Raw genomic sequence first — 26239 nt, forward strand, 5'->3', positions numbered from 1 at the left:
CTTGGCCTTCCTGAGCCATGTATTTCTGCCCTCTTCCTCCCCACTGGGTTGCTTCTCCAGCCTCATGTGTCTGTCCCCACTTCTCCCCACAACTGTCCCCTACCATGTTGACACCCTTGGGTGGTTTCTTATCGACTCTCCTGGCCCCCATCACTCTCCCAAGACTCAGCCTCCCTGCAGGTCCCTTTGCCCCTGGGCCCAGATGCATGCCATCCCCTTCCCCAAGACTCAGCCAGGACTCACACCAAAGCACCATCTCTCAGGTCCCTGCGGCCCGCTTCCTGGCTACTGATCCCCCGGCCAGTCAGGGAAAGAGGCACCCTGACTCAGCTGGGAGCTGCTGGGAGCCGTGGCAGTAGCTACAGTTCACACACCAAAATCACCAGGCACATAGTGACCACGCACTTGCTGTTCACAAGACCAGTTTTCTGGCAGACAGCAGTCAAGCATCCCGAGGACGAGGCACCTCTTTTTTTTTTTTCTTTTTTGCTCTTCAGCCTATTATTGACCGCTGTCAGTCCACACCTCTCAGTGGAAACTGTTCCCCAAAAGCTGCTCCTGAGCTCCTGAACAGCAAAACCAAAAGCCTCTTTGGTTTTTTTCAGCAGTTTTATTGAGGTAGGAATGACATACAATAAACTGCACATGGTTAAGGCATATAATCTGATAAGGTCTGTCATATATTTTATATGTGAAACCATCACCACAATCAAGATAATAAATATATTCATCATTCCCAGAGGTGTCTTGTCCCTTCATAAATCCTCCTTTCCTCCTGGCCGGGTCCCACCTTATCAATGTCCTGAGGTAATGATTGATTTGCTTTCTATCACTATACATTGATTAACTGGGATTTTCTAGAATTTTATATGAATTTTATATAAATATAGTACATATTATATTTTATCTGGCTTTTTGCACCTAGGATATATATATTTTTTTAAGATTGGTTAGATGTTGTGGGAGCCTGGGTGGCTCAGTTGGTTAAGAGTCTGACTTTTGGCTTCAGCTCAAGTCATGATTTCAGGGTCATGGGATAGAGCCCTGCATCAGGCTCCACACTCAGCAGGGAGTCTGCTGGAGATTCTCTCTCTCTCTCTCTCTCTCTCTCTCCCTCTGCCCTTCCCCTCCTCCTTTGCTTGCATGCTCCCTAAGATAAATAAATAAATCTTAAAAAAAAAAAAAGATTGATCGTGTTGTATATATCAGCGGTTCATCCCTTTTAGTTGCTGAGTAGCATTCCACTGTATGGACACACTGCAGTTTGTCTACTGGTTCACCTGTTATTCCCAGTTTGGGGCTATATGTCAGAGTGTGTGCACAGTCCAGTTCCTTCACATCCTCACTAACTTGGTATGGTCGGTCATTTCTAATTTGGGCCATCTTCACCAGTCCGTGGTAGTATCTCATTGTAGTTTTTTCATTTGGTGCAGTGTGTTCAAGATTTTACAATTTCCACATTTCTTATTATTGAGTTTGGAGAGTTCTTTATATATTTTGGATTCCAGTCCTCTACCTGATACATACTTTGCAAATAATTTCTTCCATTCTGCAGCTTATCTTTTTCTCTTTAACAGTATATTTCAAAAAGAAGTCTTAAATTTTGATGAAGTCCAATTTATCAATTTTTTTCTTTTATGGTCTGGTATCATACTGAGAAATCTTTGCCTAACCCATGGTCACAAAGGTTTTTCTCCTACCTAGGTCTGTGATCTATTCTGAGTTAATTTTTGTGTAAGGTAGGGGATATGAATCAAATGTACAATTGTTTTTATCATGTGGATATCCAGTTGTTCCAGAGGGGCACCTTTTTAAAATTCACACAATGGTGCCGTTTAGGCTGGTGGAGGTGTCTTCTCCACCTGGATTTCTCAGGACATGCATCAAAGGTACCGGCCCCACTGTATAAGTGCTCAGCAAACAGAGGAGGGGGAAATAGACATGAGTTGTGTTGGCTTTTCCTTCCTCTGTTTCCTTTTTCTCCTGAGCACCCCTATTCTGTGTTCAGTGCTTTAGGCAGGAGATGGGAGATATGAATGCAGAATGCACAGTTATAAAATTGTGGGACCCTTAGGAATGACTCCTGGCATAAACCAAAGGTTTGGGAAGAAAGCCACCCTATGGGCAGGGCGGAGGGAATGAAAATCAAAGTGATAAATGAGGACCTGTGTTGAGAAAACAGGTTCACCATGCTCTTGTCTCCTAGTGACTCATCCCAGAGAATGGATGGTGGGAATCTGTGGAGGTGACAGGGCCTTGGCCAGCATGCCAGCATGGTACCACAGCAGCAAGCAACTCCACCAGGCTGATACGGCTTGGACAGAGCGGAGGAAGCCTTAGGTCCTGCTGGGGCTAATGAAAGGGACTCAGAACCACACAGAGGGGACCTGCGTGGACTATACTATATATAAGCAAGGGTCAGACGGGCTATGGGGAGTCTCAATGAGTGCGGTGTGGACAGGTGCTGACAGGACCAGTGAGGCAGCTTCCTCCACAATTGGGCACTACACAACCAGTCCTTAACCTTGGTCACATTTCTGCCACCCTGAGGGAATGGGGGTCTAAAAAGCAAATCGAGAGAAGTAGAGTAAATATAACAAGCTGTATTTTCTTGCCCGTTTGAGTTTGGGTTTGGACTGAGAGCCCTACCCGGCGCACATCAGAAGGAAGGTAAGCGCTGGAACAGACTTCTTGAGTTTGTTTTCTCCTCTGATTCTTCTGACAGCTGGGGAGGCCGGGCCCTTCCTGGAGCAACCCTCCCTCTCCCCCTCATCTCCACTCCACAGCACTAATAATGATCATAATGACACACCGAATTTACATAACATGCTTCTCAAAAGACACTCCATGAGGCTCTGCAGAAATTCATCTTCATGATTAAAATGCCTCCGCCAGGTGGGTCTGAAGCAGGAGCCAGTGAATGCATTTGACAGAGTTGGGGACCAGTGTGCAGAGAGGAGCAGTGCCTCCTGCAAGGTCACACAGCCTCCCACCCTGATGCCGTAGCTCCAAACCCCAGTGTGCCACCCACCAGGCACATGTGGGCTTCTGGGGCTCTACTGTGGCCATTGGGGTCAGGGTGGGTGCTTTGCTCCTAAAGCCAAGGAGCCACAAAAGCCCCCAGAATAACGCATCACCCCTGCCTTAACCTCAGGACCAAGCGGAAGTAGTGGTAAAGAGGCAGAGGAAGTGGCAGCAAGCGAAATAGAGTTCAGAATCAAAAATAAGAATTAGCCTTCATTTCTAAACCTCCCAAGCACTAGTTTGTCCTGTTAACCCCATTAATATAATCTAAGACTTCATTATATTCATAGTCACCTGCTCCAGGGCTATAATTGAAACTGTTTCTAAATAATGTTTTCATCCACCCTACTGGACAGAAGTTGCAGCAAGAGGAATCCATTTCTCTGCATCCTGCCCGCTGTGGAGACAGAAGACCACAGAACCATAAACCATCCACTCGATATGATTAAGGGCAGTTTCTTTTCTGGCACAGAGAGCTCCTGATTATGGCATTACATTCTGGTGGGGGCTGAATAAAAGTGATTTGAGGAGGTTTACATCTCCCTGGAGAGGAAAAGAGCACTCATTTGCATTTATAAAGCATATTGAGAGCTCTGGCAGAAAGTTATGGTGGAAGCACAATTAAATATTTACCATCACTTCTGCTCTCAAACAGTGGCGTGGGGGCCAACCAGCTGGAGGTGCATGTGTTGCTGTCAGATCTGATGCCTACAGGGGATGCAACTCTGGGAGCTCCACCCACCGCCTGGCCTCTGCCCGCTGGGAAGGGCACATACACAGGGGGAAAGTGGGTGCAGCTGTGGGCAGACTAGGTCCGGATCCCACTTCCATCACTCATTCTCTCCTTCTTCTCTCTCTCTCTCCCTCCCTCCCTCTTTCTCCTTCCCATCCCCATCCGTCTCTCCCTCCTTCCTTATCCACCGAATGGGGCTAGAGCCAGCTAATATACAGGACTGGGGGTAGGGGGTGGGGATAAAGCACTGCAAATATGCCATTATTATTATTATTATTATTATCATTACTATTATTATTATTATCACTTAATCACGCCAAGCTTCAGTTCCTTAGCTATTGCAAAAACCTTAACGGTGCTATCTGTAAGACACCTATAAGAGATCTGTAAGACTCAACAATATTAAATATCTAATAATAGCTCATCTACATTCTTCCTTGCACGTTGGAAAGACCAAGGAGTGACACGTTGAGGATACAGCAGCCTATCAGAGAGGTGGGTGCCCTAGAAAGACTCGGGTCTAGTCCAGGGAAGGACAAGAAGCAAAGTCACACTCGCCTTACTATTTTGGCTGAGCGCATGAGAAGGAGACAGAAATTCAAGGGAATGGATGGGGTTCTTGTGCATGTGGGGAATGAGTGGGCCCATCTCCACACTGTGTGGAGGTAGAGGGCGATGGGACACTGGTCTCCGGGTGCTGGTGAGTAGTGGGGAAGAGGGAAGGATGGAGAGCTCCACCTGGCTCTTGGGACAGAGAACAGAGTGACTACCCAGAGGCAACAAGGGCGGCAGCAGAAACAGGTTGATGGGAAGGAAGTGGGAGCCACCCCAAACATCGGAGAAGGTGAGAAGACTGAGCAGGAGGGGAGGGAGGCCATGCGGGGAGACAGAAGGAGGCCTCTGGAAAGAGCTGGCTGGGCTAGCAAGAACCCGAGGACCCAGGCACATGAGAAGCCTGGCAGAGAGACCCCATTTTCCCAGGAAACAATTTCCTTGCAGTGGTTTTGATACAGGGAAACTCTCAGGGTGTCCCCTCCAACTCTGGAGGCCGGTGCCTGCAGGTCCGGGTCAGGGGCCAGGTCGGAGCCCTCTGCGTGGAGGAAGAGGCAGCTGCTGCCTGGCTCTGCAGGCGGCAACTGTCTCTGTCTGGATTGGCACCTCGGGATGTATTGACATTTGGGATGAATTAGATACCCATCATGGTGAAAGAGAGATAAATAAACCCCTCTCCTTACAGCTCTGCCATTCTTTTTGGAGAGACATTAATCAGACATTCAGCTGAAAATATTTACAACGTCCTTCCGTGGTGGTAACAATATGCAACAACATGCACAGATGGAATCGGGGCTTCCAGGCCTTCTCGGAGCAGTGCCTCCTGTGTATTTGAAGAGGTGAGGCTGTGGGCCCTCCGAGCCCAGAAGAGCCAGCACAGCCATGCGTCATTGCCCTGTACTCCCTCCGGGCCCAGGAACTCCTGAAGCCTGGAACCCACACCATGCTGTAGCTGCAAGAGCCAAGCTGTTGTTAGGTACACACAAGGAGCTGAGGGGCAGCTCACTGAAGCCCCAACTCCCTCCCAGAGCCTTTGCGAGGGCTTGGGATGGTTGGGAGAGGTCTGAAACGCAATGGTATAAAGTGGCCCCGGTATCCGTTCAGCAAAGAGCTGTCTGAGCAACTGCTAGGGGCGGAGTGAGTTCTGCGCAGGCATCAGAGAAGGAGCAGAGGGTATAGACGGACATCTCACCCCTCAGGGAGCTTGCAGGCAAGCGGGGAAACAGAACTTAATCAAATAACCATGCGGATAAATCTGCATGTACAGCCTCAGTGTACGGTAGGAGAGAGGAATCCCTGGGACAGTTGTGAGCACTGAATAAAATGACAGGGGTACTGGAGCCTGGCAGACAGCTGGCACTGCCTCCTTCCTTCCCCAACTCCTGGCTGATGAAAGCACAGGGGTCACCACCCCCTACACACACATCTACACACACACACACACACACACACACACACACACACACACATCCCTGCCCTACGACCGAGTGTGAACTGGCAGGTAAGATAGCCATTAAACAGTCTCCCCCACGCCCACATCCAGAGTGTGCTGAGGACCAGAATGTGCTGGCGACCCCTGCCCTGACCACAGTGAGGGGATGCCCGTGCTGCCCTCCAGACCTGGGCTCAGCAGGGCAGCCCGAGCACCACCTGGAGCCCATGCGCTCTGGCCACCACCCTGGCTACTATGGTGCCCGCACCCCTGGCCCTGCTCCATCCATCACAGCAGCCTGCCAAGGACTCAGCCCAGCCTCCCTGCAGAGTTCTTATGTGGCTCTTTTCCCTGACCTTCCTCACAGCTGTGTCCTGCCTCCACGTGCCCATGTGGCCCTGCTCTGGATGCTCAGTCCCTGAGACAGAGTCCCAGAACCAACAGCTTCCAACCCCCAACTTCACACCACGCCCACACTTCCCGCTGCTGGCACTGGCCAGCCTCCCTGGAATGTCATCCCTACCCCCTTGGAATTGGCCTCAAGCTGCCTCCTTGGACCAAGGGAGACAGAGACTTTGCCAGCTCTGGGTTTGGAGTGAACTGGTTGAGTGAGAACTCTTGAGGACACCAACCAGCCTCAAGAACCCATGTTCTGGCATCACCAGCCTGGACCCAGCACAGCTACAAAAGGTTAAAGCAAGAAAGTATTCCAAGGAAGCCTTGCGCATCCCATCCCGTGTGTCCAGCCCAACTAAATCTTCTCTCTACACCACACATCCTCTCGTGCACACTGCCCCCACCCAAGCTTTCCAAACCACCCTTCCCTGGAGTCCAGGAGGGAAGCCTCAGAGGCATCTAGCTGTGATTCCCTGTTTCCCCTTAGTCTCATCACATCACTTGCCATGCCCCAGGGACTCTGCAGCACCTTCCGCAGCTGTGCATTCCATCGCATTCTCAGCCACCTATCTGAGTCCAGGGCTTCACCCCCACCCCCACCCCACCATGCACGGGGATTACAGCAATCACCTCCTCACTGATGTCTCCATGGAAGCTCCCATCTCAGCCACCTGGTGCCAATGTAAATGGTTCAAAAGCAACACGGCCACGCTGAGCAAAACACTCAAGCAACTCTGGAGTCCTGGGTTCTAGTCCCAGTGCCACAACTGACACGCCAAGGAAGTCACGTCTGAGCATCAAAGCCTGATCCTCACGGGTAGAGGCAGCCCCGCCTGCACCCAGGAGCCAGCCAGACCATGCCCAGAGAGCTGCTCTCTGCGTATTCTTAACAACAACATGTTGGACTAACACTCATTGACTGTCTTTGCCAAGTGTAAAATGCTAGGTAAGAGAAGCTATTATTAGAGAAGTCTCCGCTGATGGATGTGTCATGGTGGCCGGTAAGGAAGAGAAACAAGCCCGAGTAAACAGATGAGCCAGTCCAACCCATCTGCTGACTGATGGACTGACTGAGTCAGAACAGGCATTTAAATGATAAATACAAACTGTGAAATTTGCTCTTTTAAGGAATGTGCAGATCAGTGCAGTAACCGCCCCCCCTCCTCTTTCTGTTTCTCTTCTTTTCCAAGGTGCAATTAATTACCATAAACAGAAGGAAGCCACAGCATACATAGATGGGTCACAACACAGCAGCACGCCTCAGGGAGTTGGGGTAGCTCTCCATCTGCACTTGATCTACACGGGGCACAGCCTGAGAACAGCCTGAGAACATGTACCCAGGCCCCTGACTGCCCTCCCTCCGAGGGCTCTACCAAGGGTCACAGGGCAACAGACCAGAGCATGGGGACAGGGCATGGGCAGTGCAGCTGGGGAGCTGGAACGGGCTGGAGATAAGCCCCTGAAGGGCGGCTCTCTCTGCCCACCCTGGCCCCAGACATGGTATATGGCTGGAGAGGATCCCATTCCTCTCTGGCATCAGATGCTAACTTCTGGCTTTTAGGTCTTTAGAGTGTTCTCGAAGAAACATAGCAAGACACCAAAGGGCAACTCTCTTGGGAAATGTATTAGTTTCCCAAGGCTGCCACAGAGTACCACCACCGGGGGTGGGGCGGGGGCGGGGGGGCTTGAAATAACACACATGTATTGCCTCAGTTCTGGAAGCTAAAAGTCTAAAATCAGGGTGTGAGCAGAGCCACGTTCCCTCTGTAACCTGTCGGGGAGAATCTTTCCCAGCTTCTGGTGGTTTGCTGGCAAACTTTGGTGCCGCTGGGCCTGCGGCTGCATAACTGCAATCTCTGCTTTGTCCCTGCGTGTCTCAGTCTTCACATGGCTGTTTTGCAAGGACACCGGTCAAGTTAGGTTAGAGGCCCATCCCACTTCCGCAGGACCTCATGTTAACTACCTGCATCCATTATGACCGTATTTCCAAATAAGGTCATATTGTGAGGTGCTGGGGGTTAGGGCTTCAATACACCTTTTTTTGGGTGTGTTTAGGGGTGCACAATTCAATCCACAAGAGGAGGGTAAGATGCCGGGGATAAAGCTGTAAGGTTTTCTCCAACAAAAGGCCGCATGCTGAGAGTTTGGCAAATATAGGCACAGACAAGGCTGGTGTCTCCCTCAAAGACATCCTTCCTAGGAGGCAAGGAACAGTGTTCATTTGCTTGTCCAGATCCTGTGGGGATCCCTCTCCTCCCTGTTTCTTCCTAGAGGGCAGCCCCTTAGGGACCGCACCAGCTGGGCCCCTCAGCACGGGAGCACATCCCTGGCTCCTCCGTCCCGAGTGGGCAGAGGCTGGTGCCCCCCTCTGCCTACGGGGTCCCTCCCCTTGCCCTTCAGGCCTTGGGATGGAAGGTGCCCCACCACTGTGGCTGTCTAGGCACCTGCCACCTCGCTGCTGTGCTCACTCATCTCCCTCAGCCGCATCTCTGGGCTGCCACGTGCTCCTGCCAGGCTCCCCTTGACCCTCAGGACCCGTGTCAGTAGCCCACGGGGGGGAGCGCCACGTCTCCCGTCCCTCTCCCGCCACATCCTCCGGCACGGCACGCAGGAGGGGGTGCCTGCAGAGTGGCCGAGTCCTGGTCACACTGGACTTGGATCGGACGCACCCAGGGGTGGGGGGTTATAGCTCCACCGCCAGCCGGTTGTCCGACCTTCAGCAGCAAGTCACTGGGACCCCCACAGCTCATGCTTGGCCGTCCCCCGCATGAAGGTAACATGAGATACTGTTCGCCAAGGGCTTCTCGCGGCCTCTGGCAAGCTGTCATAGGGGTCCCCACACAGAGGCTGTGGTTAGGTTCCATGTTGGGTGTCCCTCACCTGGTGTCTCTCACCACAGCGCAGTCTCTCACCAGCCCGAGGTCCTCAGCTGCGCCCAGACTGCGGGGCCGGCGACCAGTCTCCCACCCTAAGGCCCCTCTGAAGGATGCATTTGGCTCCACCAGGCCCTGGCAGCCTCAGCTGATGGAGAAGCCACATTTAAACCTCCAACCACATCAGCGTCTCCTCAGCCACCCCCTGCCCAACCACAGACAGGCGGCCTGCTGCAGCCTCCTTCCCCCCACAGATGCTGTGCCTGAAGGGACCTGGGGAGGGCCACAGCCTCCGCTAGAGCTCGCTAAATGCCTGTCCTGTGGGCTCCGCCGGGAGGACCAGCTGGACCCCATGTGGCCCTGCTGGGTCTGAAGCAATGGGGAAGGCCAACAAGAAGGAGCCCGGATTGCCGAGTGGCTCCCCCGCCTCACCCCCAGAAACAAGGTGAAGCCCAGAAAGCAGCGCTGGGCTTTCTGGGTACCGGGTTCCTCTCAGTGCCCTGGAGCTCATGCAGAGCATGTGAGGCTGGCATGGAAGGGATGGATGAACGAGCCACACCCCAAGCCCAGTGCCCCCAGTATTGCCCTCCTCTGCACCCTGCTCCCCTCCCGTGACAGTGCAAGGCAATGGGTTCCTCTCCCATCTACTATCTCAGATTCCCTCTGAGGAGGCCACCAAGAACTTAAGACAAGGGTCTCTCCCTGTATCCACGCCCTTGGGAAGGGGGTGGCAAGCAGCTCCACTGCCCTTGTTTTCCCAAGGGGGGCAGGGTCGGAGGTAGTTCTTCAGAACAAAGACAGGATGACAACAGTGTCTGTCCTGTGACCCACATACTCCCACAGCATCCCCCTCCCCGTGCCCCTGCACAGCTTCTACTCATTCTGTGTGTTCTCCACCTTGGCCTCCCCACCCAGGGCACAACTTCTTGTCTCCGCATGGCTCAGTGGCAGATGCGGGACTTGGGCTGCCAGGACTGACAGCCATTCTACAATGAAGGAGAAGCCTGCACAGGTGAGACAAAACAGGAACAGGGTAGGGGGAGAGTGAAAGCCTTCCATCTGGGGTACAAAAATCCCAAACATTCACAGTCTTTCCTTTGCCAAATTTCTTCTTCTGTCTTCTTTTCCTTCCATCTCAGTTCTCTTCTCCATTCTGATCTCTGTATTCCTTCATCCTTTAAGATGGTCCAACACCCTCTCAGATCCTGAAGATATGCCACAGCCAGAGAACCAAGAAGAAAACCGGGGGTCTCCACCCTTGGCCAGGGATCTCCAGATCTCTTAGGCATCAAACACCTGTAGGCACAAGCCACACTGACCAGATCACGTGAGCATGCAAAGGCAAAGCAGACTTCCGAGGCTGCCTCTGGCCCAGGCCTGACTGCTGGCTGCCCTGTCCACTCCCTGGCCATCAGGCAACCCTGGGGCCTTTATAACCAGACCTGAAGCTGAGCCTCACCTCCTCCTGACCCAGACTCCTCCCTGACAACAACGTGAACCTGCCCTTTTGCCCCACCCAGCAGCAATGAGACACACACACACACACACACACACACACACATACACACACACACAGAAGGCACAGGGAGAGAAAAGGGAATCACAGAGGGATGCAGTGGTCCAAGGACATCATTTAAATCAACACCCACCACCGACTGTGCAGGCCTGGCTGGGAGTGCAATGATGCTCAGTGCTCACCTATTTGCATTTGTGTGAGGAAAGTCAAAGAACGATTAAAATTGAGGAGCCCGGCATTTCCAGCCCTCCAGCACCACGAGTTCTGATGGAGATGAAATGTGATCACCCCAGCCACTCTGACACGCCAGTGAGTGGGCACCAGTGGTGCATAAGAAATAGCCATGCAGGGGCACCGGGGTGGCTCAGTGGTTGAGCGTCTGCCTTCAGCTCAGGTCATGATCCCAGGGTCGGGCTTCCCGAAGTGGGAAGCCTGCTTCTCCCTCTGCCCATGTCTCTGCCTCTCTCTCTGTGTTTCCCATGAATAAATAAATAAAATCTTTAAAAAAAAAAAAAAAGAAGAAGAAGAAGAAAGAAAGAAAGAAAGAGAGAGAGAGAGAGAGAGAGAGAGAGAAAGAGAGAGAAAGAAAGAAAGAAAGAAAGAAAGAAAGAAAGAAAGAAAGAAAGAAAGAAAGAAAGAAAAAGAAAGGAAGAAAGAGAAAGAAAGAGAGAAAGAGAAAGAAGAAAGAAAGAGAAAGAAAGAGAAAGAAGAAAGAAAGAAAGAAAAAGAAAGAAAGAAAGAAGAAAGAGAAAAAAAGAAAAAGAAAGAAAGAAAGAAAGAAAGAAAGAAGAAAGAAAGAAAGAAAGAAAGAAGAAAGAAAGAGAAAGAAAGAAAAGAAAGAGACCATGCATAATAAGCCTGCTGCCTCCTGCTTTTCTCGCGCACAAGAAAAGAGGGCCTCTCACTTTTGGGGGGTGTGGCCCCCAGGGCATCAGTCACCCTGGAGAAGAGCAGGGGGAGAGCCCACACACCCATGCAAAATGACTCCCTGCAGCTCTAATGAAGGCCAGCGACGGATGGTGGCCCGAGCTCGTTCATCAGAAGAAACGCGCTGCCGTCTGCCTCCCCTTCCAGGCCCTCCTGTGCCCTCATCCTGGATTGATCTATGGCACAGTAACGCTCTGAAGCCACTGGCATGGGGACTGGCCCGAGGGTCCCTGCATACACTGGTAGCACTCAGAGAAATCCAGGTACCCCTAGGGGGATGGCTGTGGCAGGGGCTCAGAGGATGTGCCAGGTGAGGGGCCACCAGTCAGAAAAGGAAGGGGTGGGGGCTGCCCAGGCAGGCTCTCATGTTCTTCTGGACACATCCTGAACCAGACTAGGGCTGCTAAGTCCCCAGGGACCACCAGAGCCCCCTAGGGCTGCTCCAAAACTCACCTGCCACCAGGTGCTAACCCTCTCTGTTGACACCCTCTTCTAGGTGCCTATGCTGGGTCTGTGGGTCAGACTACAGTGCTGGGTCTGCTGTGCCCCACTGCTCTCCCTGCACACAGCCTCAAGACTCCTCATTGCCCACCCTACCCCCACTCAGAGGCCTCCCCCTCCCTCTCCAGAGAGCCAGCCTGGCCTACTGCAGCCCCCAGAATCACCACCCAGGCACCCCAGACCGAATCTGTCCTCATCCCACCCTAACTGTCCACCCACCAAACTCCTCCGGCCACAGCTGGGAAGACTCTCGTCCCTTCTGGGAAGCCTGCCTGACCACCCAGGCTTCACTCTCCTCCTGCACCCGAAGATGCAGTCCACCCCCACTGGCACCTCGGCCTTTTATGGCCTGTGTTCTGTGTCACCTTCACCCCCACTGGCACCTCGGTCTTTTATGGCCTGTGTTCTGTGTCACCTTCTCTGTGGTTTCCTGGCACAGTGTCCCGTAGGCTCTGTGAGAGCAACACCAAGTGACAAGGCTCACCTGCACGGGCTCCCTGCAGGATGCCTGGCAGTGGCAACTCACAGCCAGTGGAGAGCTGACCGGTGGGCCCAGCTGTGCAAACAGCCCTAGGTTCCAGGGCTGTAGGCAGCAAGGTGGAGGCCCACTCACTCTTTCTCCAGAAGACCTTCCTGATGACTCAAGCCACCATGTCTGTCCCACCCTCGCCTCCATCCAGAGCCACCACTCAGTGCAAGCTTCACTGTCTGCTTTTATCATTTCACCCTGTGCTGGAGGACTGATCCGGAACTGCTTGCAACGTGTCCTCTCTCCACAGGTCTAACCCTGTCCTGCTGCACCATGTGACCACTGTTAACTACACAGAGTGTCAAAGGGAGGCAAGAAGTGATGGAAGCAATGGACCACCAAGAGCAGACCCCAAGAGGAGCCTGCCAGGGAATGGCTCATTCTTAGCTGTGAGATCATGGTTCAGGCCTCCCTGAGCTGTGCAGCCATGGGGGATCGATGGGGTGATGCCCAAGGCCCCTCCGGCAAGGGCCCTTGAACTCCACAAATGCCTCCTGCCCTCAAGAATGGACCTCTTGCCGCTCCATTTCTCCTTGTCAGGGAAAGCCTGTCCAGCCCTGCCTCTCACTCGTGCCCCCAAGGCCTCTTTCTCACTGCCAAGGTGTCTGGAAGGGCCCTGGGAAGATTTCTATTTGTGTTTCCCAATCAATAACATTGACTGGCTCCTGGCTTCCAGAATCTCCTGAGGTCCCAAATAGTCTCAATGCCACAAATGTCCTCCCTGAGCCTTGTAAAACTCTTGCAGTGCATGTCTTTGTGCAGAAATATCTCCAGAGGGATTTGAGGCTCCAGGCAAAACTCCCCTTGTTGGCCTGCAAGGGAGGCTGCTGGGTTTGCACAACTGTAGGCGGCGGGTCTGGCGGCCAGAGTCCAGCTTCTGCTCTGGCTGTGAGCACCTGATCTGTCCCCCACAGCAGGAAGGGAGAGCAGGGGCAAGTCTGGAGCCTGAAACCTCCCAAGGCAGGAGCTGTCACACTCCTGCAGCTACCAGGGCTCTGGCGTTGTAGCTTTAGGAACCGGGTAAGTGTGATGGCATAACCTGGAGGTCCTGGGCTTCCGGCAGCGCTCTCAACCACAGAGGAGACCTGCGCTGGGTCCAGGCTTGGCTCTGCCATCAGCATGCAGTGCAAGCCTGGCTATCCCTCTGCCCAGTGCCCCTGGTGGACAACGGATGAGGTGGTTCTCTGGGCCTTTCTGGACCGAGGCTCTTCCTTGAGTGGATGCTGAAGTGCAGCTTCTAAGTTAACAATTGGCAGTGGGGGGCACCTGGAAGTCACCCCCTCCTCTTCAGTGAGGAAGCTCACGGGGAGAGTCCTTCATCTACTCGGCCTTGTATTTCTCTGCCAGGTTGGAGGCAGGGGTCTCCTTGAGAGGCTGGTACCTCTCAACTCTCTATCTTGGCTTTCTGACCAAAAGAACAGGCTTCAGGAAAAATGACACCTGCAGTTCTCTTCCTTCCGACCTGAGGAAAGTTCAAGTCCAGTGGCTTCAGGACCTGGAGCTCTGTTCCATGTCCTCTGGCTTGGACATGATAACTTGTTCAGATGTCTGGACACTCTATCACTTCTTATCCAAATACGCTGGGGGTTGGGCCCCAAATCTCAGCATCGTTCTCAATTCAGAACCTCTCAAGGTCTAAAAAACTCCAGAGGGAGCCCTGGGTGGCTCAGCGGTTGAGTGTCTGCCTTCGGCTCAGAGCGTGATCCCAGGATCCTAGGATGGAGTCCTGCGCCCGGCTCCCCGCAGGGAGCCTGCTTCTCCCTCTGCCTATGTCTCTGCTTCTCTCTGTGTGTCTTTCATGAAGAAATAATAAAATATTTTTTAAAAAAGTTCCAGAAGTTTGGTATACTCCACCATCCTAAGCTTGAGCCTCTGATACAGTGCACTCATCAGTGGATCATTTGGTGTCTGCTTACATACCACTGAGGATGAGCCATTCACTACCTTTCCAGGCTGGCTGTTCAGGTTGTTCCAGCTCTCCGAAGGCTGACTCCTTGGGATTTCCTTTCCTTGGCCCTTGTTGTGCCCCCAAAAGGACCCCCCAAAAGAACCACCTCTTTCTCCCTGGCAGCCCTTTGGATTATGAGGGGAAACCTCATAAACCCTTCTGAGTTTTCTCTCTCCCCCACACTCGGGGTCCCCTCGGCTCTTCTTTCAGCCTACTACCTCATTTGCACTGTCGTAATGGGACAGGGCCCACCATGGACTTCAAATGCTTTAGGAGGGAAGGGGACTCACCTCCCCGGTGGGCACAGCCTACCTTTCATCTCCCTATCAATTCCCTGTGAACCCCACTGAGCATGCCAGGGGTGGGTGTCTCCACAGGAGTGGCTTCTTAGAGCTCTAAATCCTTCCCCGGGGCCCCAAGGACATGATGAGCAGCCTCTCTTTGGGGTGTGGGTGCCCTTCCTCCCTGTGATTACCCCCTCCCCCTGGGCCTCTTCGCTCCCTCCCCCACCCTCACCTCTCCTTCCTTCTCCCTCTGCCCGCTGCCTCTGCCTCCTCGTTCCAGGCTCCTCTCTCCTCCCTCTTTGTGCCATTGTTGCTGCTTAATAGGGTGTTTCTGGGATGAATAGTGTTTTCAGCCCTAGCCGGGCATACATCCGGCCTTTCCCAGCCCCGCCCGGTCCTCATGGGCGCTGGTGGAGTTCTGTGGAGAGCAGACCCAGACAATGGGCCGGCGGATTCGCTTAAGAGCTCACAAAAGCCCTATTTCCCTCCACGCAGTGCAGAGTGACAGGCACAGGGAACAAATCCCCTTCCCTGCACGTTTGCCCGCATGGGATGCCAGGGGAGCGTGGGGCCCCTGTGCAAGCAAGGCCAGAGCCCTACGTCCTAGACCCAGGAAGGCCAGGGACGAGGGCCAGCGCCTCTCTAGTCAGAGCTCTGGGAGGCTTGGCAAGGCCCCCACCCCATGCATTTATTGGGAATACTAACACCTCTGTGTCTGACACATAGAAGTCTCTAGTTGCAGTCACAGAAGGCCCCACATCTTGTGTTTACAATAGGAGGGGTGAGGGCTTGCAAAAAGGAAGATGGGATACACAGCTCAGGGCACCGTGGGCTCTCTGAGGTAGGAATGCATCCAGGAGCTGGTGAGAGCCCCAGCAGCCCATCTGCATTTGGGTGAATGGGCCGGTGACTGAATCAGTGTGGGAACAACTCCTTAGCCAGGATACCAGCCTGCAGTTTCTCAGGGGAGGAAGCACATCTGCAACGTACTGGTCTCTAACTCTGTACCAGGAGACCCTGAATTTAAGGGCAGCAGTGTGTCTGGGGCCCAGACAGGGAAGGCCAAGTTGTGGCGTGTGGGAGGCGAGAGCACATATGAAGTAACCAGGCCCATGGATGGTTATTCCTCATTTCCCAAGGACACTCAATTGGTAATATCTAAATGTGGGCATGTTCTAAGATTTCTATTAATTTTCAAATTGAGTAATACAATCAAGTGTACTCTCTTTCTTGTAAGATGTCAATTCTCCTTAACCTCCTCCTGATTTCCATCAGCAGTATTACTGGCTGGCTTTCTCAGGAAGGAAGGGGTCACCCTTTCTCTACATCATAAGAGCTGCTCTGATGTATATAATGTATGGAATGATGATAGATGGCAAACGGCAAATTGTGTACCTCCTGGAAGGCCCTTTTGTGCTTTACATCTTAGGTTCACATTTCAGCAAAATGATGTGGAACTTCACTCCATAGCAGCCAAAATTCAGTGCTAAATCTAGGAATGGCCAGAGACATGGGCTGTGTTTTCTTCATGCTTCACCACATTCCTTAGGCCCACCTGCCCTTCCTTTTAAAAAATGATGCAAAGACTCCTAACTCTGGGAAACGATCTAGGGGTGGTAGAAGGGGAAGTGGGCGGGGGGTGGGCGTGACTGGGTGGCGGGCACTGAGGTGGGCACTTGATGGGATGAGCACTGGGTGTTATTCTGTATGTTGGCAAATTGAACACCAATAAAAAATAAATTTATTAAAAAAAAAAAGAAATAAGTCAGGAAAGAAAATTACCCTATACTTTCACTCCTTTGTGGAATTAAAGAAGCAAAACAGATGGACATCTGGAAAGGGAAGGAAAAATAAAGAAGATAAAAACAGAGGGAGGAAAAAGAGACTCTTAATCATACGAAACAGAGGGTCACAGGAGGGGAGGGGGTTGGGGAAACAGTGTCACTGGGGGATGGGCTTGAAGGAGGGCACGTGATGTCATGAGCACTGTGTTATATCCAACTCTTCTTGAATTCTACCTCTGAAACTAGTATTACACTATATGTTAATTAATTGGATTTAAAATAAATTTTTCAAAAAACAAACAAACAAATAAATAAATAAATAAATAAAGATGCAAAGCTTTACTAATCAGCCAAAAAATATATATACCTGCCTCCTTTGGAGGACCCTTACCTAGCCAGCTATGGTACAGTTAAGAGAGCATTGGAGTTGAAGTCAGAAGACATGGGTTCTAATCCAAATAGATAATAACAGTGTGACCCTGGGCAACCCACACAACCTCTCTGAGCCCCAGATTTCTCACTGGTAACGTGGATACAACATAACTATTTCTCAAGGTAGTATGAAGAGCTAATGATGCTATTGTAAAGTGTTTATCATTACACCTGACCCATAATAATCACTCATTAATATTATCTATTATTGTTTTTTAAATTATTAGATAAAAAATTAAGATATATGCCTTTTATGAAGACTGTAAGGTCTGTGTCTTGATAGCAGCTCCATGATCCTTCAATTTTCACGTGCAGATGGGTGTCCAGTTGTTCTAGTATGATTTGTTCAAAATATTGTCTTTGTTACATTTTATTGCCTTTGCTCCTCTGTAAAAGATCAGTTGACTATATTTGTGGGGGTCTTTTTTCTGGGTTCTCTATTCTGTTCCATTGATCTATGTTTGTATTCTTTTGCCAATACTGCACTCTCTTGATTATTGCAACTTTATAGTAAGTCTTAAAGTTCTCCAACTTTGCTCTTCAATATTATTTTGGCTATTTGAGGTCTCTTATCTCTCCATATAGACTTTAGAATCATTTTGTCTATGCCCATAAAATAACCTGTCAGGATTTTCATTAGGATTGCAGTAAATTGGGCAGCCCCGGTGGCGCAGCAGTTTAGCACCACCTGCAGCCTGGAGTGGGATCCTGGAGACCCAGGATCGAGTCCCACGTCGGGCTCCCTGCATGGAGCCTGCTTCTCCCTCAGCCTGTGTCTCTGCCTCTCTCTCTCTCTCTGTGTGTCTCTATGAATAAATAAATAAAAAAATCTTAAAAAAAAAAAGGATTGCATTAAATCTATAGCTCAAGTTGGGAAGAACTGCCACCTTGACAATATTGAATCTTCCCATCCATGAACATGGAATATCTCTCAACTTAGTTCTTTAATTTTGTTCATCAGAGTTTTGCCATTGTCTTCATAAAGATCTCATCCATATCTTGTTAGATTTATATGTAAGTATTTCATTTTTGAGGGGATTTTGACATACGCTTTAATAAATAGCCCTTAGAGCTTATAAAATGTTTTCAAAGACATTATCACATCTTCAAAAGACTACTAAGAGATAGGTATGTGCCCTACTGCTTGAGATCTTACTATACACACTAGCCATAGCACCATCAATTAATTGAGTCTTGGCTTGCATTCCCTAAATCTCTGAAGATGATACACCATCTTGGCTGGAAAAGAACATCATTCTACAGGAAGTCATCCAGCCTACTCAGGAGCACACCCTTCCCAGGTGGCCTTAGTTTACTATCCAGGAGCTGGGCTAAATGATGTCCACTATAATAATCTTTGCTAACAGTTGGCAAACTTTCTGCCAAGGGACAAATAGTAAATATTTTAGGCTTTGTGAGCCATAAGGTTTCTGGTGCACTCATGTAAATCTGCCTTGCTATTACGGCATGAAAACAGGCCACTGCTTGCCCACCCATCATCTAGACAGGCAAGGACTCTGGCCTGGACAAATATGCTAACATAATTTGTTCAGTGAAAGTTGAACTTGTTCTTGTAATTTCTGATCAATTAATTCATTATTTTAGCATACAATAATAAAATGGCTTTCAAGCTATCAGCACACTTACAGACTTCTGCAGAAGTCTGTGTGACCCCTTCAGAACACCAGAAAGACACCAGCTGCAACCCCAGGGATATTTAGTAAACAAAAACAAAACTAAATATGGTTTACATTTATAGGTATTCTAGGCAGAGTATACCCATGGAAGATGACTAGCCTAACTCTGGTCTATGATGCCATCCTCATGGGCTAACTGGTTTCTACCAGATTTAGGACAGAGTTTAAGTCCTTCCTAGAAGGTCTGAAGGGAAACAGGAGAAATACAGGGAGCCCAGGTCGCACTCACCATGACTGAATTTTCAGAGAAACATGGATAATTAGTTTATCTGTCAGCTGGGGGGTCTGTAGACTTGGCACATCCACAGAGACATGTTGCCATGGGAGCACTCAGGAGGGCCACAGGCCCTGGGCTGAGAGAAGACTCCTCTTTGATCTGACAGAGCCATAATCAAAGGCACAATGAAGGAGATCAGTTGAGAGAAAATGCAACATAGCAAAACCAGGTGGCAGAAGGAGAGAAGTCAGCAGATGGGCAAAGGGGGCTTCATAAGGGAAGCCAAGAGCAAGATGCTCAATTCAAACAGGCCGGGGGTATATCTCAGTGGTAGAGCATTTGACTGCAAACAGGCCAAGGCCTGCCCAGGAGTCATGGGGAAATGGCAAGGCTCTATGCACCTTCCATAGCCTAGAGGGCAGCTGGGAGGTAATGGACACAACAAGGCTCCTATCACCACCGAGATTGAATTTATGTAGCTACAACCAAAGAGTACCAAGGAGTGCCAGCAACCACCAAAAGCTAGGAGACAGTCATGGAAGGGATTATCCCTCAGAGCTTCCAGAAGGAATCACCTTGGCCCGCACCTTGATTTCCAACTTCTGGCCTCCAAAACGGTGAGAGAATAAATCTCTATTGTTCTAAGCACCCGGCTTACCATGATTTTATATGGTAGTCCTAGGGAATTAATCCAGCCAGGAATGGCATCTTTCTCCCATGATCCCAGGGGTATGGTCTATCTTGTTCACACCTATATCCTCAGGCCCAGGCATGCTGTAAATACTCACTACCTGTTCAGTGAATGGATGGCCAGGGCTGCTGCAAGCCCTGAGCTGGCTGATGGGTGGTTCCTGGGCCTGAAGGTGAGATCAGGGATGGGGGTGAGCTAGCTGAGGCACTGGCCTGAAGGCTGTGAAATTCTCTGACTTGGGAGAGTCAGAGAGCCCCAGAGTTCAGGGGCACTGGGGCTGTGGGAGTGAGAAATTATGGCAAGTGACAGCAGAGGTTGGAAGTAGTGATCAGGTTCTTGGAAAGTCATGACCCTGGGGCTTGTGACTGTCCTGAAAAATGTTCTTTATCACCTCAGTCTCCAAAAGAATCCTTGGAGCTAACTGGTGCAGACTAGCAGGGCCCTGGGAAGGACGGAGGAACAGGTGAGCCTGGAATGATCAGGGAAGATATCCTGCAAGAGGTGGACGAGAGGCACAGCTTGGATTATGTGAAGGATTTGGATGGGAGAAGAAATAAGAGAATGAGAGGTCTGGAGCCAAGTTCCTCAAAGGGTAATCTATGGAACTGGGAAACAAGAATATATATTCCAGGGGAAAATAGAGGGTATGGTCAAATTGGTTAGAAAGTTAATTAAACCAGTGTCCTCACTGCAAGACTCTTCAGAGTAAGGATAAATGGTGGGTTGTGAAGTGAGGCTCCAGGAACAGACCATCGTCAGTAGCTGCCACCGGACAAGTACTGGCTGCCAAGGAGAAGGACAGCAAGTGGGCAGCAGAGAGTGGCTGTGGCAGGGCCAGCGTGGTGGGAGCAGCAGAACAGAGGGCCAGTCCTCACCATTCTCAGCCTTCCATCCACGTGGCTCACAAGCTGGATGTGAAGCCAGAGATGAGGAGGGCCCAGCTTGTGGTAGAGACACACCTGGTAAGACACGTGAGCTTGAGTGCCATGACTTCTTTTCTGGTGAGGAAGAAAATTTCATAACAAAGTAAAGGAGGCAAGAGGACAGGGCACACACTGTGTTTACCTTCATTCTATATCCTTTAAGATGAGCTTTAAAAAGCTAAAAAAAGCTCCACTTTTTTTTAGAGATTTATTTATTTATTTATTTATTTATTTGAGAGACAGAGCACACACACTTGAGTGGGGGCAGGGCAGGAGGGGCAGAGGGAGAGGGACAAGTAGACCCTGCATTGAGCATGGAGCGCGATCTCATAACCCTAAGATTATGACCGGAGCTGAAACCAAGAGTTGGACACTTAACTGACTGAGCCACCCAGATCCCTCGATGATACTCCATTTTGGTACAACTATAGTGCCCCTGAACAACACACTGACCCTGATTTGGTCCATTCTCAGCTTACTCCTTGGTGGGAATCCCTGCCCCAGTATCCCAAACTGTGCTCATTTCAAGTGGGGGCAGTGGGAAGGAGCCACATGCCTGAGGTGGGGTCCTTAACTGCTCGCTGAGCACAACCCAGCCCAGCGCACCCCCCTACCTCACCTTCAGAGCTGCGTCTGCTCCAAAGATCCCTGCTTCCCAGTATCCTGGGACTCTGGGACTCCCTCCCCACTCCTCGCCAGGCAGTACCCCAGGGAGTACAGTGTGGTAAGCCCCACAGCCATACTGGCTGGCCTCTGTAAATCTACCCACCATGGGCCACCTGTGCTCATCGCCTTTTCCTTTGCACCCACCTGGGCATCTTTACCTGGCAAGTGGTCCCTATAGATGCCCTGAACTGATGGATAAAGCACATACATCTCCCAAAGCAGAACTCTGCCCTCCTATGTAGGTTGGTGGTGGCTGGGAATCGAGAATGCCAAGGAATACAGAGGAATGCCTGACACCCTCCTGGAGGCTCTTGAGCAGATGTCCCACTCTGTGGTGCTCATCTGCTCCCCAAAAGTGCTGCTCACCCAGCACTTTTGATAGCTCCAGGGAGGAAAGTTGAAGGAAGCTGATCCGTGGTGGTTTCTCAACCTCCTCCATCTTCGACTTACAAAAGCATCCCAAAGGGTGCTCTCCTCAAGGGATGGGGTCTTCCTGCAGTTATTGGAGGATGAGACAGACCCTTAAGATGGATTGACTTAACCCACCCAGCTGCCTCGGCCTCCACGTGGCCTGAGCGACTGTCCAGTGATCAGCAACAAAGCTGTAGCTCCACTCACTACTTTGGCTTGGCAGATTCGCCTCTTGTGTAGGTCATTCGTCACTCAAAATGCAACCCTGCTCCTGGGGATTGGACACCTGTCACCAGCTGCAAAGCTCTCTTCCCCCAAGGCCCCTGGTTAAAGCAGACAGGTGGAAGAGCCAGGCATGGTTGGCCCAAACAAGCAACTTTTGTCAAAAATAGATCTCTTTCAGACTAGCGAAGCTTGAGCAATTTGTAAAGTTCGTCTCTCATCAGAGAGTACATCAGATGTCTTCCCCGACCACCTCACAACTGTGATCAGCTACAGAATTCAATTCCTCATTCCCACATGTGGGGTCCACAGAAGCCAGCTTGGCTTTGCACCCTCGAATCCCTCCGCCATAGCCCCTCCCCTGGGAGGTATTTCTCCCACTCATGAATTTTGTCCCATGACAAACTGACCCCTAGCTCCACAGTATAAAGACCCCACCACCATGGACCCTCCCCCCAAACAGGCTGTAGGGGATGTCCCACTCCGTGGTGCTCATCTGCTCCCCAAAGACCTGTGTCTATCTCCCACAACCCTCTTCGCCCCCTCTGCCACCCCAACAGGTGCCTTCTTTCCAGACCACCGCAGAAAGATGAAAAGGACTATGTCTCTTAAACATAAGAGAATATTTTGAACAGAGAATTAACAGCAAATTAAACTGGTTTCATTGTACTCATTCATGCACAAAATGAGTGTGGGAGTTAAGTGGAGAAAAACCAAACAGGCAAGGCGTTGTGATAATCAGAGGGTAGAACCCAGCCTCGGAAGGAAATGATCACTCAGGGGGAGAGAGTGCCACACGGCATGGGCTCCTAATTGGCCAGTAGCACTGCTTCTTCTCACACTCGACCTGCTTTCCAGGGCTGGGAACTCCACAGGGGCTGGAGATCCTGTTAGCTCCTTTGGGCAGGGCAGCAGCCAGTCCCATTAAGGCGGACACCCCCTCCTGCCAGCGCCCAGGTACCTGCTCCTGTCCCCAGAACTGCAGGGGCTCCAGGGCCAGAGCAGCTGCTTGTACTGCCTCTGCACACCCTCAAGCAGCAATGTTACAGTCACAGCCAATTAGGGCCTGCTTTCCTCCAATCTTTTTCCCTCTTGGGCACATGTGGCTGTGGGCTGTGGTGGGGTCAAGGTGGACCTGCTCAGCCTGGGAATGGCGTGCGAGCCCTGCGATCTCCTGGGGGTTCATCACGATCTAGGATTAGCAGTAACGGAATAACAACCGGCCTGTAGAACACTGACCAATTTTAAACAACCTCACACATCTCTTTTTGCCAACCCTGCCTGGTTAATCCATTATCTGATTTCTCTCTCTGATGGGCACCCGGTCCCCTCCCTTTTTTTTTTTTTTTAAGATTTTATTCATTTATTCATGAGAGACACAGAACGAGAGGCAGAGACATAAGCATAGGGAGAAGCAGGTTCCCTGCAGGAGTCCAATGCAGGGCTTGATCCCAGGACCCCGGGATGGCTCCCCGAGCCGAAAGCAGAGGCTCAACCACTGAGCCACTCAGGCATCCCAGGGCCCCTCCCTTTGCAGAGGCCTCAAAGGCCTGGTGCATCTCTGCACCATTTCTAGGGTGGTCCACCATCCCTAGAAATACACACTCGGCTCTGGCTGGGTGGAAGGGAAATGAGTGAGAGAACCATGGACCTCCAGCCCCTAGGACCTGCAGGGAAGGTGATTCTCAGAAAGGGCAGCAACGATCTTAGGCAAATTCATTTTTAATGGCACTCATGCTGTTAACTGTGCCGGTTTGACTGTACATGCCCACACATCAGGCCTGGGGGCAAGCTGGGGCTTCTCCCCTGGACAGCCTGCTGAAGAGGCCAGAGAGGGTAGATGTAAAGCTCTAACCCTCCCTGCCCCTCCCCTCCTCATACACCCACCCTTGCCTTTCCAGCACAAATAGGAAGCAATGCACCAGCCAGATGCCATGAGCTACAGAGGTACCTGGAATACAAGAGCCCAGACTAGAGCCAGCAACAGGCTCCTTATGGCCTCTTCTTTCTTAACCACCTTGCACAAGACCCTCCATCAACCCTGGCTTGTCATAGAGCAACCCAGGGCTCTAAGTGGGGTGCTTGCACTTCCATTTCTATTTCTTCTTAAAACATAAAAGGAAAGGGGAAAAGTGAGCTGAGTCATACAGATGACCCTGGGTGTCCTCGCTCAGGCTATGGTAGGGGTCACGTGTCAGGTACAGCTTCTGAGTTGTCCGGAAAGAAGCATGGGAGGGCAGCATACAGAAAGCGGCCAGAGGGCCCTAACTCTGTGTTCATTTGTAGCGTGACATTACAGTTTATAAATGACCAGTGAAGAGCACTGACAGGTTCTACAATCTGGCTGAGACGAAACTAACCCTTATAAAAATGGAATAGGACCTTTAAAAGCTTCCTGCAAAGAACTCACAAGTTGAACCATCCCAATACCTCAAGTGTAAATAAAGCCCATTGAGCCTGAGGTTGCTGACACTTGCCCTACACTTAGTAATTGCTCTTCATCAGCCACACAAGGAGCTGAGAGCCATGCTCTCTAATCAGATCTGAAAATTGGCCAAAAACATCAAATAATCAAGAAGACTCTTTGAAATATGGATATATACCTGCCATTGCTAATGACGAACCTTTCCTTGAGTGTATATTTTGCCTTGCTGTACCGGCTAATGAGATTAAGAAGGCATTTAATCATGGCAAGATACTTTAAAATATTGTTTATTTCATCTTTATTTGATTTTAAAATAGTTTTTATTTTATTGCATATATTAAAATGCACAGAATATATTAGTACAGTAGCATGCACACATGTCCACACAATACATAAATGTACAAGTACTGGAGTGCATGCTTGACCCAGGATCCCAGAGGTTTACCACCATCCTTTTGCCGGAGCCTCAAGCCAAAGCTCTCTACCCTCTCCTGGATTCCTGGCTCCCTCCTCTCACCTGTTTTGTCTATTACCTCTTCTCTGTGCTTACCCTCTTTAATACCTTCCAATAAGTCCATTTGCCTCCACCTCCATCGCTGTCACCCACCCACACCAGACCCCTCTCCTCTGGACAACAGCATCAACCTAACTTTCGTCTCACCTGAGTTCTTGCCCCTCCCAAACCCATATCCATCTTACAAATAGGTCGGGCTTCCTAAAATGCAAATGGGATCATAACCCTCTGACCCAAAAGCTTTCAACAGATAAAAAGACAATTCACCCCAACGTAACAGGTGGATCTTGTCTGGATCCTGATGTAAATAAACTAACCATAAAAACTTTTATGAGACACGGAAATTTCAATGCTGACTAGTATTTAATAACACTAAGAAATTAGTATTAATTTTTTTGATATGATCATGATATGGTTATAGTTTTTTTTAAGATTTTATTTATTTATTCATGAGAGACAGAGAGAGAGAGAGGCAGAGACATAGGCAGAGGGAGAAGCAGGCTCCATGCAGGGAGCCTGATGCAGGAAGCCTGATGCAGGACTTGATCCCAGGACCCTGAGATCATGGCCTGAGCCAAAGGCAGACACTCAACCACTGAGCCACCCAGGCATCCCATATCATGGTTATGTTAAAGAAAATATGAACATCTTTATCCATGTAAAAATTATTAAATTATTCTTATTGTGATAAATAAGACCACAAGATAAAAGCTTTTTTGAAACAAATTGCCTTCCCCAAGCCCCCGAGTATGAATTAGGTATTTGTTTGAAATCTCAAAGAATTCCTGTATTTTCTCATCTGACCACTCACCACATTTTCAAGTAATGATTTCATAGATGCCATTCTTCCCCATGCAACTTTAAGTCATATGAGGGCAGAAATATGTCTTTTGGTCAGCATGGGGTCCTCTGGACCCACCCACACACACACCCCAACACCTACACACACCCATTAGCACCTCTACCCATACATATGTCCGTCCCTTCCACCTCTCTGCCCAAGGCTACCTGCCCACTAGGCCCCATGAGCCCAAGCAGGAAGAAGAGTCTCCATGACATTCCAAAGACCCCTCCAGGTCACTTCAGAGTATGCTTGATATTTCCTCACCTCTCTCTCCCTTCCAACACCCCTACTTTACCTCTAACCTACCTACACACACAGCATTGCCAGAGCCTTCTTCCTTTGGCCTTCTCTCTTCTTTTGGCTCAAAATTCTTCTTAGGGTATAATCTCTGCTCAACCAATTATAAAAAATGAGCAGCCAATAAGCATATGCACCATGCTAGGTCCCTAGCAGATCGAAAGTTATATACGGAAAGATCTCTGCTCCCAAAGGCTTCAGCTTCTCAGCCAGGACTGTCACAATCACAGCCACCCCATCTGAGTACCTTCTAGTGTTTTACCTGCATCACCCCACATACTTCCCACAGCAACCTAAGGGACAGGCTGTATTATCACATTTCTAGAGACAGAGAAACTGGGCTCAAAGATGAGGCCTCAGAACATACTGAAACCACAACCTGATTCTAAGGAAGGTCTTGT

At 50.3% G+C, this 26239-nt stretch overlaps 1 protein-coding gene across 3 annotated transcripts in view; it reads right to left on the minus strand.

The window, feature by feature from the left end:
* The window catches only part of EPHB1 (EPH receptor B1), a 473975-nt gene that overhangs the window by 292659 nt on the left and 155077 nt on the right, over window positions 1-26239 (minus strand). The gene's annotated exons all lie outside the window — the stretch shown is intronic.

The sequence above is a fragment of the Canis lupus genome, chromosome 22, assembly GCF_048164855.1.
Source record: "Canis lupus baileyi chromosome 22, mCanLup2.hap1, whole genome shotgun sequence".
NCBI classification, from domain to species: Eukaryota; Metazoa; Chordata; class Mammalia; order Carnivora; family Canidae; genus Canis; species Canis lupus.